The sequence below is a fragment of the Erpetoichthys calabaricus genome, chromosome 1 (assembly GCF_900747795.2).
Source record: "Erpetoichthys calabaricus chromosome 1, fErpCal1.3, whole genome shotgun sequence".
NCBI classification, from domain to species: domain Eukaryota; kingdom Metazoa; phylum Chordata; class Cladistia; order Polypteriformes; family Polypteridae; genus Erpetoichthys; species Erpetoichthys calabaricus.
Window position 1 is genome coordinate 341,967,550 of NC_041394.2, and position 17,875 is coordinate 341,985,424.

The 17,875-nt window shown below is 38.6% G+C and overlaps 1 protein-coding gene across 1 annotated transcript in view; it reads right to left on the reverse strand.

The window, feature by feature from the left end:
• The window catches only part of LOC114665084 (gastrula zinc finger protein XlCGF52.1-like), a 32,097-nt gene extending 31,857 nt beyond the window's left edge, over window positions 1-240 (reverse strand). Inside the window, exon 1 of the mRNA XM_028819469.2 lies at window positions 140-240. The gene's annotated coding sequence lies outside the window, so the exon portion shown is untranslated. The remainder of the gene's footprint in view (window positions 1-139) is intronic.
• Window positions 241-17,875: the final 17,635 nt, after the last annotated feature.

A 17,875-nucleotide genomic window follows, 5' to 3' on the forward strand; every position in this document is an offset into this window, starting at 1 on the left:
ACTCGAGCAAAGCCAGGTGGTCAGCTGACTGACACGAACGAGCCGCTCGCCTTTGATTCAAGTCACGTGCAGTAACTGAGTAGAGCGAACAAAAACTCACATGTCCACAAAATGCAGCCCCCAAACCCCGAGCACTTACCCTCTGTTTGTTGCTCGGCAGTGGGACTTTAATCTCGTTCGCACTCTTGCCTCACACCACCCCAGCCTTTCTTCTGAGAACGGTCTCCTGGCATCGGTGGCTGTCGCTTTGTATGACGTCACGACTCACGTTACCATACGCTTTACTAAAGTAGCTGAATGGGTTGTCGCTACGGGAGATTAAAAAGGGCATGCGCGCGCAGATCCTTGCGCAGATCGGGCAGCCTGAAACTCAACAGAATAAAAGTCCCCGACTGCTCACTTCAATATCAAGGCTGGCGGCAGGTCCACGAAAACAGCGCGTTTTAATTGACGATTCCCGTTAGCATTTTAAGGTAAAGTTGGCAATGCGAAAATAATAATTTATGCGTAAACCACAGGGGGGTATTTTTCGTACGTGGATTACTCGCTTAGCCGGATGTAATTGTTGACAATTTGGCCTGATCCTGGATCTGTCGGTTTTTTGAAACTCTTGCTGGAAGTGTTGTCATAGCAACACATCCAAATCCGCAAACCTGCTCGGAGCAGGTTTGTTCTACGTAAACAAGGATTAGTTTACACACGTAATCAGTGACGGTGCGTGGAAGTCATCCAGTCATGGCTTCGCCGTTCATGAATGAGCGACCAATTGATATTGGTGCGCAAATTATACGAAGAGAATTTCATATAAAGAGGGTTTTGCGCGATCGGCAAGATCCTTTATTGCTCCTGGAGGAAATTCTGTACGAAAGATACCGCTTTAGCAGAGGGGGAATATTGTACCTCAAAGATTTATTAGCACCTTATATTCGAAGTCAAACTCGGCGAAGTCGGGCTCTCACAACCACACAGACAGTAGGTATTGCTTTGAGGTTTTTTACAAGCGGCACTTTCTTATATAGTGTAGGCGATGCGGAACATCTAACTAAAAGTGCAGTTTGCCTGGCAATTCGTAAAGTCTGTTTGGCTCTGAAATATTTACTTCGGGTTTTCATAGTGTTTCCTGGACACCTGCGTGTGCAGACAATAAAAGAGGCGTTTCATGCCATTGCAGGTAGGTAATACACAGGCAAAAACACCCACAGTTCCATGAAGAATCTCAATAAGCCTAACATTCTCATTACCAGGATTTCCAAATGTTATTGGGGCACATGGGACTGATCAGAGTGGAGTTTGGTCAAACATTATTTGGAAAATGTACCTCTCCTCCTGATGAATAATCAGACACAGTGTCTTCATCAAATATTTGACCTTCGTCAATATCTCGTTGGTCAGACACAGGTTCAAGGGATATGACATTCCCTGCAACTGACCCAACAAAAAAAAAAGGGCTATATGGAACATACCTATGGCATACATGGAGGACAAATATATGCAATGACCATCCTTTACCTGAAATGAAGTGACCACTGCATCCTGCCACTGGTTCTGAGGAGGAGCTTCCCCCTGAATGCCCTCAGAAAAAGGGCGATGGGCATTTTGCTGCAGGGGTTAGGTCTGGACCGCGTGGACCTCCACCTGTTTTTTGCTTGTCTGCCTTCTTATTAGCTTTAAAATTAATGTTTTTTATATTACATATGATTATTTATGTAAACAATTCTTTAAATAGTTATATACCAATATTTACCAGTTTGAAGTATATTCTTGTACTTCACTTTAACCTGTTCCCATGTTCTTCTTGTGCTCACGTTTGATCTGGAATTATGACATATTAAATAATAATTAATCTGACACATAGGAAATGAAACGCTGCATTCAGTAAGTACAATGCACATTACTTAGCGTCTAATTTGTCAGCCACTTTTTGCCAGCCGTCTTTTCTGGTCTGGTCTGCTTTTGCAGTGCTACCCCTTGTGCATATTAAATCTTGAAATTCTTCATGTCCTTCGAATAAAAGGTCTTGCGCCGCGTGTGTGAAAAAAAAATGTGCCCGTTCTTTCGTCATTTTGTTACAGCCTATCAAAGACTTGCTGATCATGTTTTCTAGTCTCAATATATTTGGGCTTTTCACATTCATCTCGTATGATTAGATCCAGCTACACTAATCTAATACACGGCTGCGTTTGAAAAAACCGACCTATCCCGGATGAGTGTCACCAGCATTAACTTATCCAAGATGAGGCACCTGATCTCGGATGATTTAAGCGGCGTACGAAAAATACCCCCAGGGTTAGAAAGCACTGCCTACATGTTACAATATTTTTAAGGAATCTTTCCAATTGAGAAAGGCAGTGTTTTATGAAAATGTAACGTTTAGTACAGTTATAAAAATAAATATATAAGAAAGCAAAAATTGAATTTGATCATAGCAAAATATTTATTTTATATTATTTACTTTGCATTTATTTGTTTCATAGTCATTTTCCTTTAAAACTGTACTAAATGAATACTGGTATTTTTAAAATTAATGAAATCTGATTAATGTAATTATATCTAATGAAACTTTTAGTTACTTGCTAAACAAACAAGCACAAATACACATGCATACACAATTTATTCCAATATCTGTACTGTGTGATGTGGAAAGGATTTGTGTGTAAAACATTAAACAGAGAAGTCAAATCTAATATATAAAGCTCAGGGTGTGTGAGGTTGTTTTTTGTACAATTCCACCCTTTGCTCCAGTCTCAAAAATATTTGCACACATATCCCACTTTGTCAAAAAGAGACCACAGCCTAATTGGAAGTCAGAATTTGAAAAAGTCCAGCAGCACACATTCACAGCTCCGACATTCAGTAGCTCCGCTGAGCAGCCAATTGGATTGCAGGTTTTTGTCACATGGTTTACTTGACTTGACTCAGATCATAGACATATATAGATAGACGCCACATTCACTGTGTTCCCAGTCGATACAATACGTCAGCGCGTCCACCATATTGCGAGTGGCAAAAGTGCCATTTAAACTAATACAGAAATGGAATGTTAAAGGCCTGAATCACGAATTAAAGAGAAAGAAAGTATGCTCTCACCTCACAGGCTTAAACGCTAAAATAGTATTTTTACAGGAGACCCACTTACTAAGCAAGGATCAGTTCAGACTACAAAAAGACTGGACTGGCCAAATGTTCCATTCTAGCTTTATAAAGAAAACTAGAGGGGTGGGAATTCTCATACACAGAACAGTTCCATTTGTAGCATCAGATGTAGTATCGGACCCTGAAGGGAGATATGTGATGGTCATGGGCAACTTATATAACAGTAAAATGATTTTGATAAATGTTTATGCACCCAATGTCGATGATGAGGAATTCATGCAAAATCTGTTTGCATCCATTCACAATGTGAATTATAATGGCTGGGGACTTTAATTGTGTTCTAAATCCACTCTTAGATAGGACTCCTGTGACAGGGGGGACGACATCTAATACTGCAGAGACAATTATACAGTTTTTAAATGATCACAACTTATCAGACCCTGGAGGTTTCTTAACCCAAACTCAAGAACATATTCGTTCTACTCACCAGTGCATTATAGCTACTCAAGAATTGATTATTTTTTTATAGATAATAATATCCTGCCTACAATTAAATCATACAAATACGACACAATTGTTATCTCTGACCATGCCCCTCTAATCTTGGAGCTAAAATCATTAAGCCCCTCACACTCACCTCGCAGATGGTGTCTTAACCCTCTTCTATTGGCAGACGAGAACTGCACAGAATTTATATCCAAACAAATCAGCTTCTTCCTAGAGACAAGCACGCCCACAGAGGTTTCTGCGGGAACACTCTGGGAAACTCTAAAGGCCTTCTTAAGAGGACAGATTATTTCATATCTTTCCCACAGAAATAAATTAGAAACCAAGAAAGTGTCAGAGCTAAGAAGTGAAATTACTAGAATAGATGAAGAACAAGCCAGGTGTCCAAATGAATTTCTCCACAGGAAAAGGCAGGCCCGGCATACAGAACTTAACATCTTAACAACTAAAGAAACTGAACAACTTATTTATAAGTCTAGATATCATTACTATGAACACGGAGAAAAAGCTAATAAGCTTTTAGCTCAACAAATTCACAAACAAGAAGTTCACAATGCAATACCAGTAAACACCAACACGAATGGAGAAGAAATTATTGACCATAAAAATATAATGCATGCATTTAGAGATTATTATAAATCCTTATATTCTACTGAGCCCAGAGAAGACAACACACAATCTAATGCATTTCTGGATACATCACAGATACCACAAATAGATGCTTTAAGTGCTGAGGAACTGGATAAACCTCTAACGCTAACAGAATTACTAGATGCTATAAAGTCACTACAAAGCGAGAAATCAGCAGGCCTTGATGGTTACCCCGTAGAATTTTATAAGAAATTCTCCACTCAGCTAGCTTCCCTCTTATTGGCAACATTTACAGAAGCTAGAGACAACCAAATACTACCTCAAACATTTCGACAAGCATTAATCACCGTCTTTCCTAAACAAAATAAGGACTTGTTACAATGTGCATCATACAGACCAATTTCACTCCTGAATAATGATGTTAAGATACTCTCAAAAATTCTAGCTAGAAGGATGGAGAAAGTGCTGTCCTCGGTAATATCACAGGATCAAACTGGATTTATTAAAGCCCGACACCTATCTTCCAATCTCCAATGCTTGTTTAATGTTATATATTCACCAGCAAAATCAAACACCCCAGAGATATTACTATCATTAGACGCAGAAAAAGCATTTGATATGATTGAATAGAACTACCTTTTCACTGCATTGGAGAAATTTGGGTTTGGCCCGAATATTTGTGCATGGATCAAACTACTGTATACCAGTCCAGAAGCTTCAGTTTGTATTAATAACATTTGCTAAGACTACTTTAAGCTAGAACGTGGTACCAGACAAGGATGTCCCTTGTCGCCACTGTTGTTTGCAATCGCTATTGAACCACTGGCGGTTCACTGCCGAAATTCTTATCAGATAAAGGGGATTGTCAGAGAAGGACTGGAACAGAAAATTTCTCTATATGCAGATGATATGGTCTTATATATATCAGACTCAGAAAACACTGTCCCTGCTGTTTTAACAGCACTAACAGAATTTCAAAAGATATCTGGTCTTAGAATTAATCTGAATAAAAGTATACTCTTTCCAGTGAATTCACAAGCATATAATATTAGATTGGACACCCTACCTTTTACCATAGCAGATCAGTTTAAATACCTAGGGGTAAATATCACAAGTAAACATAAAGCTCTTTATCAACAAAATTTTGCCGTCTGTATGGAAAAAGTTAAGCAAGACTTGCATAGATGGTCAACCCTTCATCTCACTCTAGCCGGAAGAATTAACGTTGTTAAGATGAATATCCTTCCTAAACTTCTCTTTTTATTTCAAAACATTTCAATATATATCAATAAATCGTTTTTTAAACAGTTAGATTCAACAATAACCTCATTCATTTGGAACTCAAAACACCCACGTATCCGAAGAGTGACCCTACAAAGACCTCACGCAGAAGGTGGCATGGCTTTACCTAATTTTCAGTTTTATTACTGGGCAGCAAACATACAAGCCATAAAAACTTGGACACAAATAAATGAACATACACAGGCTTGGTCCGCAATAGAAGTAAAATCCTGTAGTACTTCTTTATACTCCCTGCTCTGCTCTCCAATAAATGCAAGTCATCGCAAATATACTAATAACCCAATTGTGCTTTACTCACTCAGAATATGGAGCCAAATTAGAAAGCATTTTAAGATGGAAAATCTTTTATCAGTGGCACCTCTGCAAGAGAACCACCTCTTTCAACCTTCGCAAGTATATCCACTTTTTAATACCTGGAAAAGTTTTGGGATTAAAATGCTCAGAGATCTTTATATAGACAACATATTTACATCTTTTGAACAATTACGTTCAAAATTCAACCTCCCAGCTACAAATTTCTTTCACTATCTTCAAATTAGAAATTTTGTTAAACAGAAATTGCCCGATTTCCCCCACCTCGCACCCTCCACAATGCTGGAAAAAATACTGCTCAATTTCGAGGTATTAAACACCATTTCCGCATTATATAAAATCTTATTAGAGTCCCTACCTTTCAAAGATCCAAGAGGACATTGGGAAGAAGATCTCTTAATCAATATATCAGAAAAGGAGTGGAAGTTAGCAAAGCAGAGAATTCACTTGAGTTCTATATGCGCAAAGCATAGAATTATTCAACTAAAAATTATATATCGAGCACATCTGTCTCACTTAAAACTGTCCAAAATGTTTCCAGGGCAGGATCCAACCTGCAAACGCTGCAACCAAGCTCCTGCCTCACTGGGTCACATGTTCTGGGCCTGCACCAAACTAACATCATTTTGGAACAAAATTTTTAAGTGCCTCTCAGACAGCCTTGGGGTCACAATTCCTCCTAACCCATTAACAGCTGTGTTCGGTGTTCATCCAGACGAACTTGAAGTGGAGAAGGACAAGCAAACTGTGATTGCATTCACCACACTCTTGGCACGCAGACTTATTCTGTTAAATTGGAAGAATCCTAACTCTCCTCTGATAAGTCAGTGGGAAACCGATGTTTTATATTATTTGAAATTGGAAAGCATCTAATTCTCAGTTAGAGGATCTGTACAAATTTTTTTCAAAACCTGGCAGGATTTAATCAATATTATTTTAGAATAAGAGAAATAACTATTACCGCATTTAATTCCCTTCTCCATCTCTTATTTACATATATATTTTTTTCTCCCTTTCCTTTGTTTATTGTTGCTTTATTAAAAAGCCCTAAGCAATTCTCCTTTGGCTAAGCTCTCCTTCTCAGGGGTGGGGTTTGATTTGTCTTCAATTTTGTTGGGTTATAAATTGATCTATTTGTATGGAATGATTACAATAAAAATTAATAAAAAAAAAAAATAAATAAATAAACTAATACAGGTAAATGTGGAAACCAGGTTTTCTGATGAAAAAACAACATTTAAAGCATATCATTTACATACAACAGATTTTGGCGAATCGTTTAAATGCAATTATTTATATCCATTTATACACTAATAATGGCAATTATTAAATAATATTTACTATTATTATTATTATTATTATTTATTATTATTATATTATTAAATAATTCCTCCCATGTAAGTAACATTTCTCATTTGTGAATTTCCCATTGGGATTAATAAAGTATCTATCTATCTATCTATCTATCTATCTATCTATCTATCTATCTATCTATCTATCTATCTATCTATCTATCTATCTATCTATCTATCTATCTATCTATCTATCTATCTATCTATCTTCCATCTCCGAAACAGTTCTATACTTTGTTCTGTTCTTACGCAACACAGTATTGAAGTATCGGTTAATGCCCTCGTTACCTCAAGTATAGATTACTGTAATGCTATTCTATCTGGCATCCCACAAAAACGTATCCATCACTTACAACTTCTTCAAAATTCTGCTGCCAGAATAATAACCTGCTGTTCTAAATCCGTTGAACATATTACACCTCTTCTCTCTCAACTTCACTGGCTCCCTGTTAACTACAGAATACAATACACAATACCGCTCTTAACATTTAAAGCTCTCCACAACCTCACTGAACTCCTCCAGACTTACACTCCTCTCGCTCACTCAGATCCTCATCTGCAGCTCGACTTTCTGTACCGCACATCAAATTCTGTTCTCTGGGAGCTCGAGCGTCTCTCATAGTGCTCCTCAACTCAGGAATTCTCTTCCCTCTCATATCCGTCAGCTCAATTCAATAACACATTTTAAAACTACCCTCAAAACTTATCTTTTCAAACTGGCATACCAATTGCAAATTTTGCACTGTTATTTTTGTTTGTTTGCTAATTATTGCTTTTTAATTTATCATTCTCTGGTTTTAATTTTACTGTTTAATTTTATTGTAAGGTGTCCTTGAGTGCTAAGAAAGGCATCTATTAAATAAAATGTTTTATTATTATTATTATTATTATTATTATTATTATTATTAATTATTGAGATGAAAACTTGTCTGAAAGTTAAAATAGTAAGACTGCAACTGGCAGTCTGGTCTTTCTTTTAACAGTGAAATGATACACTCAATGACAAAAATAAACAATTTTATTATATACAAATTGGCTTAATAATTTCTGAAAACATTTCACTCATTCCTCTCTCAGTCTCTCTCTTACGCACACACACACAATGTGGTTATTTAAATATATACAGGACAGGATCTAAAATCCATGAAACAGAACTGTCTTACATAGCTTTTTCCGTGTGTTGCCACTCTGTAATCTGATAGTATTCAGTCTGGCAATATGGTGCAGCCTTAGTTTGTGGAAGACAGACACAACTAAAGACATGAGCATAAAATGATGGTTGTCAATTTCAAACTGTGTTTCCTCAATGTGCTCCTTGAGAAAAAACACATCATCTGAACCAATCTCAGCCTGAACAAACTGATTGATCAAAGATCCACTGACAGCTTGCCCTAATGTCGACTGTCGGATAACACGCTCAGCTACTTTGACCACCTTGACTGTACCCTCAGAAGGAATCATCAAACCTCCTTTGTTTTTTTTTTAATGTGAGCAAGTGATAACTTTGATCATATGATGCCGGTACAGCATCTGTTACCAAACTAGCACAGCACACATCACAGGAGAGCTTTATCAAAATCCCGTCTAAGGGCTACCTCCCACTGCTTCATGAGGTGGATTTCTTGGGGAAACTTTCAAAGTTTGAGAAATGTTGACAGCTAACAACAATCTACATAGTTAGTGACTAAATACGTTTAGGTAAAACGTTGTTTGGAGGCTCACTTGAGCACATAAATGCATGGCTTTGCTAGCTTAGCCTGGCGTAGATAAAGTTAAGATTATAAAACGGGATTTTCTAATGGCCAAATATAACCAAAACAATTGTTCAGCTTTACCTATGAAATGTAATCCCTGTGATCTGGTTTGGAGCGTACAGCGGTTTGTACAATCCCAAGCAGCACATGCGTGCGGCATCTTTATCCATTACTTCACTCCACAGCAGTGCCACTCGCAATATGGCAGCGACATTGACGTACGATGTTGCTGGTCATGGGGCGTCTAGTAATTCTATGACTATGGCTCAGATAACTACCCATAGTGTAACCAGGCGTTACCACTGATGTATAAAATAAAGCAACAACCCTGTCAATGGACTGGAGCCCTGGAGGTTCACAGGTAGAGTCTATTGGCAAAATTTTGAATGTGTTGGTACCTTTTTTCCCTTTTACTACAGTGAGTTTTAAAGACAGTGCCATCTGGTGGCTGATAGCGAGTGAAACACCACAACAGATGAGTGAATTCAGACTAGCAGACAAAAGGGCCAGAGTTTAAAATAACTTACCAGAGCACTGCCAGGTGCTGCTAGCTGTTCTTAAAGTTTCTTTATTTAATATTTATATATGTTTTCAGTACAAAGGAATGGCGGTACTGTCAGTCTGTGCCATCAACACAATTCCAAACATGTCTGACCTCACTACTGGCATAAGGGCCTGCACAGGCACTCTTCTCATTTGACTATTTTAAAAGTTAAAAATTGTATCAATATGAGATGAGGGTGGCCTCTACTCTAGAGACCCTCATCTAATAGGAACTGGGGGTCATACTTTTAAGGCTGTTGTTCCTGTCCCAGCAACACTGAGCCAGACATGGCAATTCCACACATAGGAGGAAGGGCCTGCATAGACACTCTCCTCATTTGAGGATTTTGCTGACATGAAACAAGGGTGGAATGTAATCTACAGACCCTCTTCTAATAGGAACTGGGGTCAGACATGAAAGATAGCCATTACCGCACCAGTAACACTAACTCAAAAATGTCCAACCTCACCATAGATAGATAGATAGATAGATAGATAGATAGATAGATAGATAGATAGATAGATAGATAGATAGATAGATAGATAGATAGATAGATAGATAGATAGATAGATAGATAGATAGATAGATAGATAGATAGATAGATAGATAGATAGATAGATAGATAGATAGATAGATAGAACAAAAATAAACTTTTTTTGTCCCCAGGGGTACTAGGGTGTTGTACCGTGATAGCCATTATGGATGTAGTGAGAAGTCAAGCAAAATTACACCTTTCATTGCCTAACTAAAAATATTACAATATGTGTAATCTTGTCTGAAGAAGTGGCCTGAGTGGCCTCGAAAGCTTGCATATTGTAATCTTTTTAGAAAGCCAACAAAAGGTGTCATTTTGCTTGACTTCTCACTTTGTCTCCAGGGAGAATTTTGGCTTTTTACAGAAGCTGTTTAAATAAATAAGCAAATAAATAAATAGATACATAGATAGGTAAAGAAGTAAGAAAATAAATAAATATACACAAACAGTTTGGTCTGACTACACACCAAAATAACAATAAAGCAACAAAATTAAAAAGAAAGAAAATTTCTGACTTCTCTCTCCCAGTCCCAGTGAGGCACTTTCCAGATGTACTGCTCTTGGATTTGCAGAGCCACCATAACATGTAGCATTTCTTGGATACTTTTGTTTGTAGGTCTGGTGCAGGCCAGGATTTATTTAGAATACACTTTATATAAAATTACTTATAATTTTGAGGCTTGGATTGTGTTTTAATGAAGCAATGTGTAAACTTCAGGATAATAAACTTATGTTTCTTATTGAAATGTGATATGAGATTTGTTTATGCTTATTTATTTTTTGTGTGTTGAGTTCTATTGTTCTTTTGTTACCTTTGTTATATTGATGAATAGAATTTATTAACTTGTGAATGATAAAGTTGATTTCAAAACTCAAGCATTTTCTCTTTCTTTCTTCCTTTCTTCCTTTCTTAACCAAAATGCTGTAAAAAGATATTTTATCACACTTTATATGAAGGAAAGAAATAACAGTCATTACTCAGCGTATAACAATGTCCATTGTAAAAGAAAGAAAGAAAGAAAGAAAGAAAGAAAGAAAGAAAGAAAGAAAGAAAGAAAGAAGAAGAAAGAAAGAAAGAAAGAAAGAAAGAAAGAAAGTTAAGCAACAGAAGTGAAAATTGACACTTGTGGTATCAACATAAATTGCATCTTCTGCTTTTTAGTTAAAGTGCTTAGTCAGAAAATATTTACAGTATTTCTCTGTAACAGCCTTGGCAAGCCTGAGTTCACCACAAGTGGTATCAAGACCTTTTTTTTTAATATTTTATTGAATTTATTAAAATCAAATGACTTGCTTGTATGAAATGTTAAGTTTTACAAAACTAGGTTCAAAACAAATCAGCCCCCATGAGAAAGAGAGCTGGCATGCAAAGTAAAACTTTAATAGTAGGAAAAATAAATAAATAAATACATAGAACAGAAAAATAAAAGGAACATAATCCGTTTCCTCTATTTAAATGCTTATTCTAAAATGTTATTAATTAGATCCTGCCGAGTTTTGAAAAAGTTCTGCACAGATCCTCTAAGTGCTGTTTTGTGAAATTGTTTCCAATTTCAGATAGTATAAAACATCAGTTGCCCACTGACTTAAAACAGGAGAGTTAGGATTCTTCCAGTTGACCAAGATAAGTCTGCGTGCCAATAGTGAAGTAAAGGCGATCACAGTTTATTTGTCCTTCACTTTAAGCCCCTCTGTGAGCCCACCAAACACAACTGTTACTGGATTAGGAGGGATTGTGACACCAAGGCTGTCTGAAAGGCATTTAAAGATTTTGATCCAAAAGGATTCAGAATATTCTACACAGCAGCTCCGAGAGAAATTATGGCTGATTTATTTGAGGATATATAAAGAAATATATAGATGTATTTAAGTATGAGTGTGGTCCACAAAAAAGAAAAGGATACAGAAACCCCTTAGTAACTTGCAAAAAAGTCCACTAGATGTCAGTATTACTCTCAGATTATTCTAGTTACTAACTTGTCGGCTGTATGAAACTTAAAACAATAACGTTCAACAATAAACACTATCGACAAGCTTAAAGTATTATATTAATGTAGCAACATAAAATAATTATTGAGATAAATATTGCTTTATGTAAATAACACTGAAACAACATTCGTAAAACGTAAACGTTAAACAGTACAATTTAAACAACGTTGCGTCTTAATTGTATAACAAACAGGTTAAGCAAGTTAAAGACAAATAAACTTTCTGCTGGTCATTAAACGCATACTTTCTTTTTGATTCGGGATACTACGGATTCTTAGTTATTACAAATAACAAATTCTCGATGCGGAAATGACCAGAACAAGTTTATCGCGTTTTCTCGGCTAACATCCCATGCAGACGTGCAGGCGAAAGAGGGAGCCGTGTATCCCGATCGGTGCGGCCTCGCTGACAATTTAACTTAAAGATGGTACTGATACGAAAAATGAAAGAACTTGTTTGTTTCACGTGCCACATCTCTCCGTGTATACTGCGTCATCCATTAACATCCTCTGCTAGAGAAATCCGCTCCACTGTTTCCAGAGCTTTAATAAGAGCCTGTCACAAACACAGAAAAAGAGAGGACTTTGTTCATACAGACCATTTATATACTCTTTAAAAGATTTACTGTATAAAAATTAAATCTTGGCATGCTGCAGACTCTGTCCATCCTTTCAAATGTTCCTACAGCTCTTGAAAGCTCTCCATCCAGGTAGTTGTGGAGGATATCTATTCGTTCATCATCCACTATATAGGACATTACGTTTAGGAAAGTCAAACGGATTTTTGAAATCCAAAAAGTGTACTATTCGCTTTTTTAGGTTAATGGCCTGAGTTGCCTCGAATCCTGAATATTGTAATATTTTTAGTTAGCCAATAAAAGGTGTCATTTTGCTTGACTTTTCACTACATTCATGCAAAAATTATGAACACAAGATCAAAACATTTAAACTGTGTCAAGTATACATTTGTGAAGCAAAGCAGCTTTAAAGCGTAGCATGCGGTACTTATGTACTAAACGGACTGCACGGACAGCTAGTATCCTTTTCTATTATCGTGACGGAAATCGTATTTTCGTTTTTAAGATTAGGCACCCAAAGGGAACATTAACGTTAGGGACCTATAGGCAACTATGCTCCACCCCCACTAACTTTAAGGTTAGTATTTGTGGGTTGGGGTAGGTCAGTCTAATAATTTAACTCCAAAAATTAAGCAACCGGGGCGCCTCCCCAACGGAGCCCACCACTAGAATGAATAGGAACTAGAACACAGGAAGTGATCCAGCCATTGCAGAAACACAAGGGGTAGAACAACTGTACAGATAGGTTTATGTAGGTGTGCTTCTAAAAAGGCAAACAACAAAAAATAGAACATTTAGTACATATATACGGAAGCTCTGAACTACACAATGAAAAAAATTATGGGATAACCCTTATCTCGTAGGTACGTGAAAATATTTTGGACGTACGAGATACTTTCACATACATACGAAATACTTTTACGTACGTCCGAAATATTTTCACGTACATATGAAATAGTTTTACGTACGTATAAGATTTTTTTCACATACGTACAAGATAAACTTAGATTAAAATATTACAAAAGTGCGCTTCGGGGCTATCCAATTATACCTTTACCAAGGCTTCGGCGCTTCAGTTTGATGTCACATCCAGCTCTTGTAGCGCGGGGATATAAAAAAGCAGACGGCTGGGCTTTCATTTATTAAAGAAGTGTAGGATGGTTGGAGATGGGTTTACTGTAACTGCAGCTTGCAATACCTATGACGTACATCAGGTAATGCCCAGAACGACATTCATGAAATGCCCATCTCATACCCCGTTACACTATGGTTAAGATTAGGCTTGTGGGGGGGTAAGGGTTTGGATATGTGCTTTATGTTTACAGATATTCGTCTGCACATGCGTATGGAGCACCTGAGGAGATATGGTGTTTTATTTCTTTCCTGGGAAACAATTTGGTGCGTACAACTTACGATCTCATGCCCACCGTATATATATCTCACGCCCACCACTTACCATAGCCTGCGCCCCAGGTACTTTAAGGTCGCACCGGCCAATACTACGCGTGCACCTCATACATTCAGATGAGCACCAAATGTATTGAGTAAATGTGAAGTGTACGCAGTCCAATGTGGGTTCACTAATTTAATGCACTGGTAAACCTGGCACACTCAATCGCTTACAGTCATATGAAAAAGTTTGGGAACCCCTCTCAGCCTGCATAATAATTAACTCTACTTTCAACAAAAAAGATAACAGTGGTATGTCTTTCATTTCCTAGGAACATCTGAGTACTGGGGTGTTTTCCAAACAAATATTTTTAGTGAAGCAGTATTTAGTTGTATGAAATTAAATCAAATGTGAAAAACTGGCTGTGCACAAATGTGGGTCCCCTTGTAATTTTGCTGATTTGAATGCCTGTCACTGCTCAATGCTGATTACTTGCAACATCAAATTGGTAGGATTAGTTCGTTAAGCCTTGAACTTCATAGACATGTGTGTCCAATCATGAGATATAAAGGTATTTAAGGTGGTCAATTGCAAGTTGTGCTTCCTTTTGACTCTCCACTGAAGACTGACAGCATGGGATCCTCAAAGCAACTCTCAAAAGATCTGAAAACAAAGATTGTTCAGTCTCCTGGTTTAGGGGAAGGCTACAAAAAGCTATCTCAGAGGTTTAAACTGTCAGTTTCAACTGTAAGGAATGTAATCAGGAAATGGAAGGCCACAGGCACAGTTGCTGTTAAACCCAGCAGGTCTGGCAGGCCAAGAAAAATCCAGGAGCAGCATATGAGCAGGATTGTGAGAATGGTTACAGACAACCCACAGATCACCTCCAAAGACCTGCAAGAACATCTAGCTGCAGATGGTGTATCTGTATATCGTTCTACAATTCAGTGCAATTTGCACAAAGAACATCTGTATGGCAGGGTGATGAGAAAGAAGCCCTTTCTGCACTCACGCCACAAACAGTCACTTGTTGTATGCAAATGCTCATTTAGACAAGCCAGATTCATTTTGGAACAAAGTGAAAAGTTGAAACAGATAAGGTATCTCATAAACGGAGCTGCGTGAAAACCCTATTTAAACGAGTCCACACGCATTGTAATACCAAGGAAACAAAAATTAATGAGAGACGCTATCTGTTTCAACTTTTCACCTCGAACGGATACTCAAAATCATTCATTAATCGGAGTCTACACAGCAGACACCAAAGGAATCAGCATACAATCGACGTAAATCAGAACCCCCACCCCACCTGGCATTCACTCCTGTATCACCATAATGTGTCAGAAGGCGCGGCACGCACCCTGACCAAGTGGGGCATCAAAATAGCACATAAACCCATGAACAATCTGCGCATGGTCCTGTTTAATGCTAAAAACAAGAAATCGACAGCCGAAACACGAAACGCAGTTTTTAGTATTCCATGCAATTCTTGCTCAGCTGTATACATAGGACAAATGTCAAAAAAAATCTCAACACGTGTACAGGACCATCGCAACGCCGTCAGAAGAAAGGACGCACTATCTTTGATATATGCACATACTAAATCAACAGGACACACATTCAACTGGGATAACGTAAAAGTAAAATTTAAGGCAAGTACAAAAAGCGCCAGAGAGTTGGCCGAGTCTTGGCTATCAGATGAAAACGCCATCAACAGACACTTGGACATAAACCCAGCATATGCCAACTTAAGAAGGACATATGCACTTTAATTTAACGATAACCCCCCCCCCCCCCTTTTTGCTCATAAGGACTTATTATCCTCCACCCCCCCCCCCCCCCCCGAATGTGTTGCTATATATTGCCTTTGATTCTTGTAAGTCTAAGCATTATCCTCTGATGAAGACCCCTGTTAGGGGTTGAAAGCTCAGGAATAAAACTATTTTATGATACGTGATTCGTTTTTTTCTCCCTTCGTGGATCTCCAACTGCAAATATGCAAACCGTATCACAGACCTTCTCTTCCATTCATATATATATATATATATATATATTATATATTGTGGTATGGGCCGTATAGCGCAGGCAGGTGTCAAAGGAACAGAAATCTTTTATTTTTCTTCAGCTGGAGGACACGTCTTCCCCGTAATCCCTCCAGCCATAACACAGTCCCAACACAGTCCCCGAAACACTTTAGTCACAGACCACACTCTTCCTCTGGCACCACCAACACTCCTTCCAGGTAACCTCATCCTCCTGATTCTGGCTTCGAGTGGTGGTTGCTGGCTCCTTTTATGGCCCTCCCTGAACTGCTCCTGCTGCTTGCTCACCTGTTCCCAATCGCACTCCCTGGTGGGGCCGATGATTAGACCAGCTGGGCTTAACGACCTCTGCCACACCCCCTGGTGGCGACCCCAGGTCTCCTCAGGGTTGAGGAGAACTCCATCTCCCATGGAACCCTGAGGAATACTGAGGCACCATCATCAACCAGGAAGGCTGCCACCAAGCGTCCCAGGGGAGGTACTGAGGTGTCCATGGTGGCTCTCCCGGAACATAAGCAGAAGGGGCATCCCGGCCGCGCAAGGGACCCGGCGGCCCATCACAATATATATAGGTATGACGCTGTGAAAATTGCATTGAGAAGGAAGGTGTCTATGCAGAAAAGTGATGTAATTTATTTTTGAAATCTCAATATATAAAAAAATCCAACATATGTCTGTCTGTTTGTCTGTCTACCTGTCAGCTTTTCACGAGAGAACTACTTAACAGATTTAGATCTGTTTTTTTTCTTTAATTTGCTTGAACATTCCGGTTGATTCTGTGACTTCTCTCATTGCGCTAAGAATCATGGTTTGCTTGCGGCAACAATTTATTCGCATGAATCCAAGAGAGAAAGGCTGCGGGCCGAGGGGAGGGGGAAGCGGGTGGGGCCCTGGTGATTGGCAGAGACATCATGGCCACGTATTTTTCTCCCCATGCGGGGGACACTCTCCAGTCAGATCTGAAGACGATTAGATACTCTGGCAACGTTTGATGCTGGAGCTTACCGACCTTCCCCCTACCCAGAATTACATATTTTTATATTTTTAAATGATTTTTAAAGTTTGTCCAGATTCACTGCTACGTAGGCAGAGTCACGGGGGACAGCTAGTTCTTAATAAATAGAGTTGAAAAAAGTATGAAAACTTTTTGAATGTTCCTCGTATATACATACACAGTAGCAAGACAGACAATGGAGGAAGAAGAGAGCAAAGAGAGGCCATTACATGAAGTCAGTGAGCCGTTTAACATTTACATTTATGCTTAGATGCTTAGCAGACACTTTTTCCAAAGTGCCTTATAAAAGAGGTCAGTATATTTGAGTAAGCATCAGTCTGAGGGGCTGTTTGGGAACAAGTGTTACAGGACAAGGTGACAAAATTGATTGTCACAAGTGAGGATCTCCTATAAGTGAGTTACAACTCCCAGATAATAAAACCTAACAACCAATATCAATTAGGCAGAAATTCATCAAACCAGAGTCTTCAAACACTTCTTAAACACATTGGGGAACTCAGAACTTCAAACAGAGGTGGGCAGCTCATTCCAGCAGCTAGGAACTATGTAGGAAATGAGTGAGATTTGATGTTATACAGAGGTTGTGGAGGACTGTAGGACCTCACAAGTGACTCTCTGTTTCTCTCTCTATCTCTCTCTCTAATTAGCAGAGGGGCTTGTTCATCAGTTTCAGCTGCTTTGCTGCACTAGAGGGGCAACAATGAGATGACCCCCAAAACAGGAATGAATGGTTTAACAGGTGGAGGGAGGCCACTGACATTCTTCCCTCCTCATCTTTTTTTTTCACTCATTTTCCATTTGACTACGGTCAGTGTCACTACTGGTAGCATGAGGTGGTACCTGGACCCTACAGAGCTGCCACAGGTAGTCCA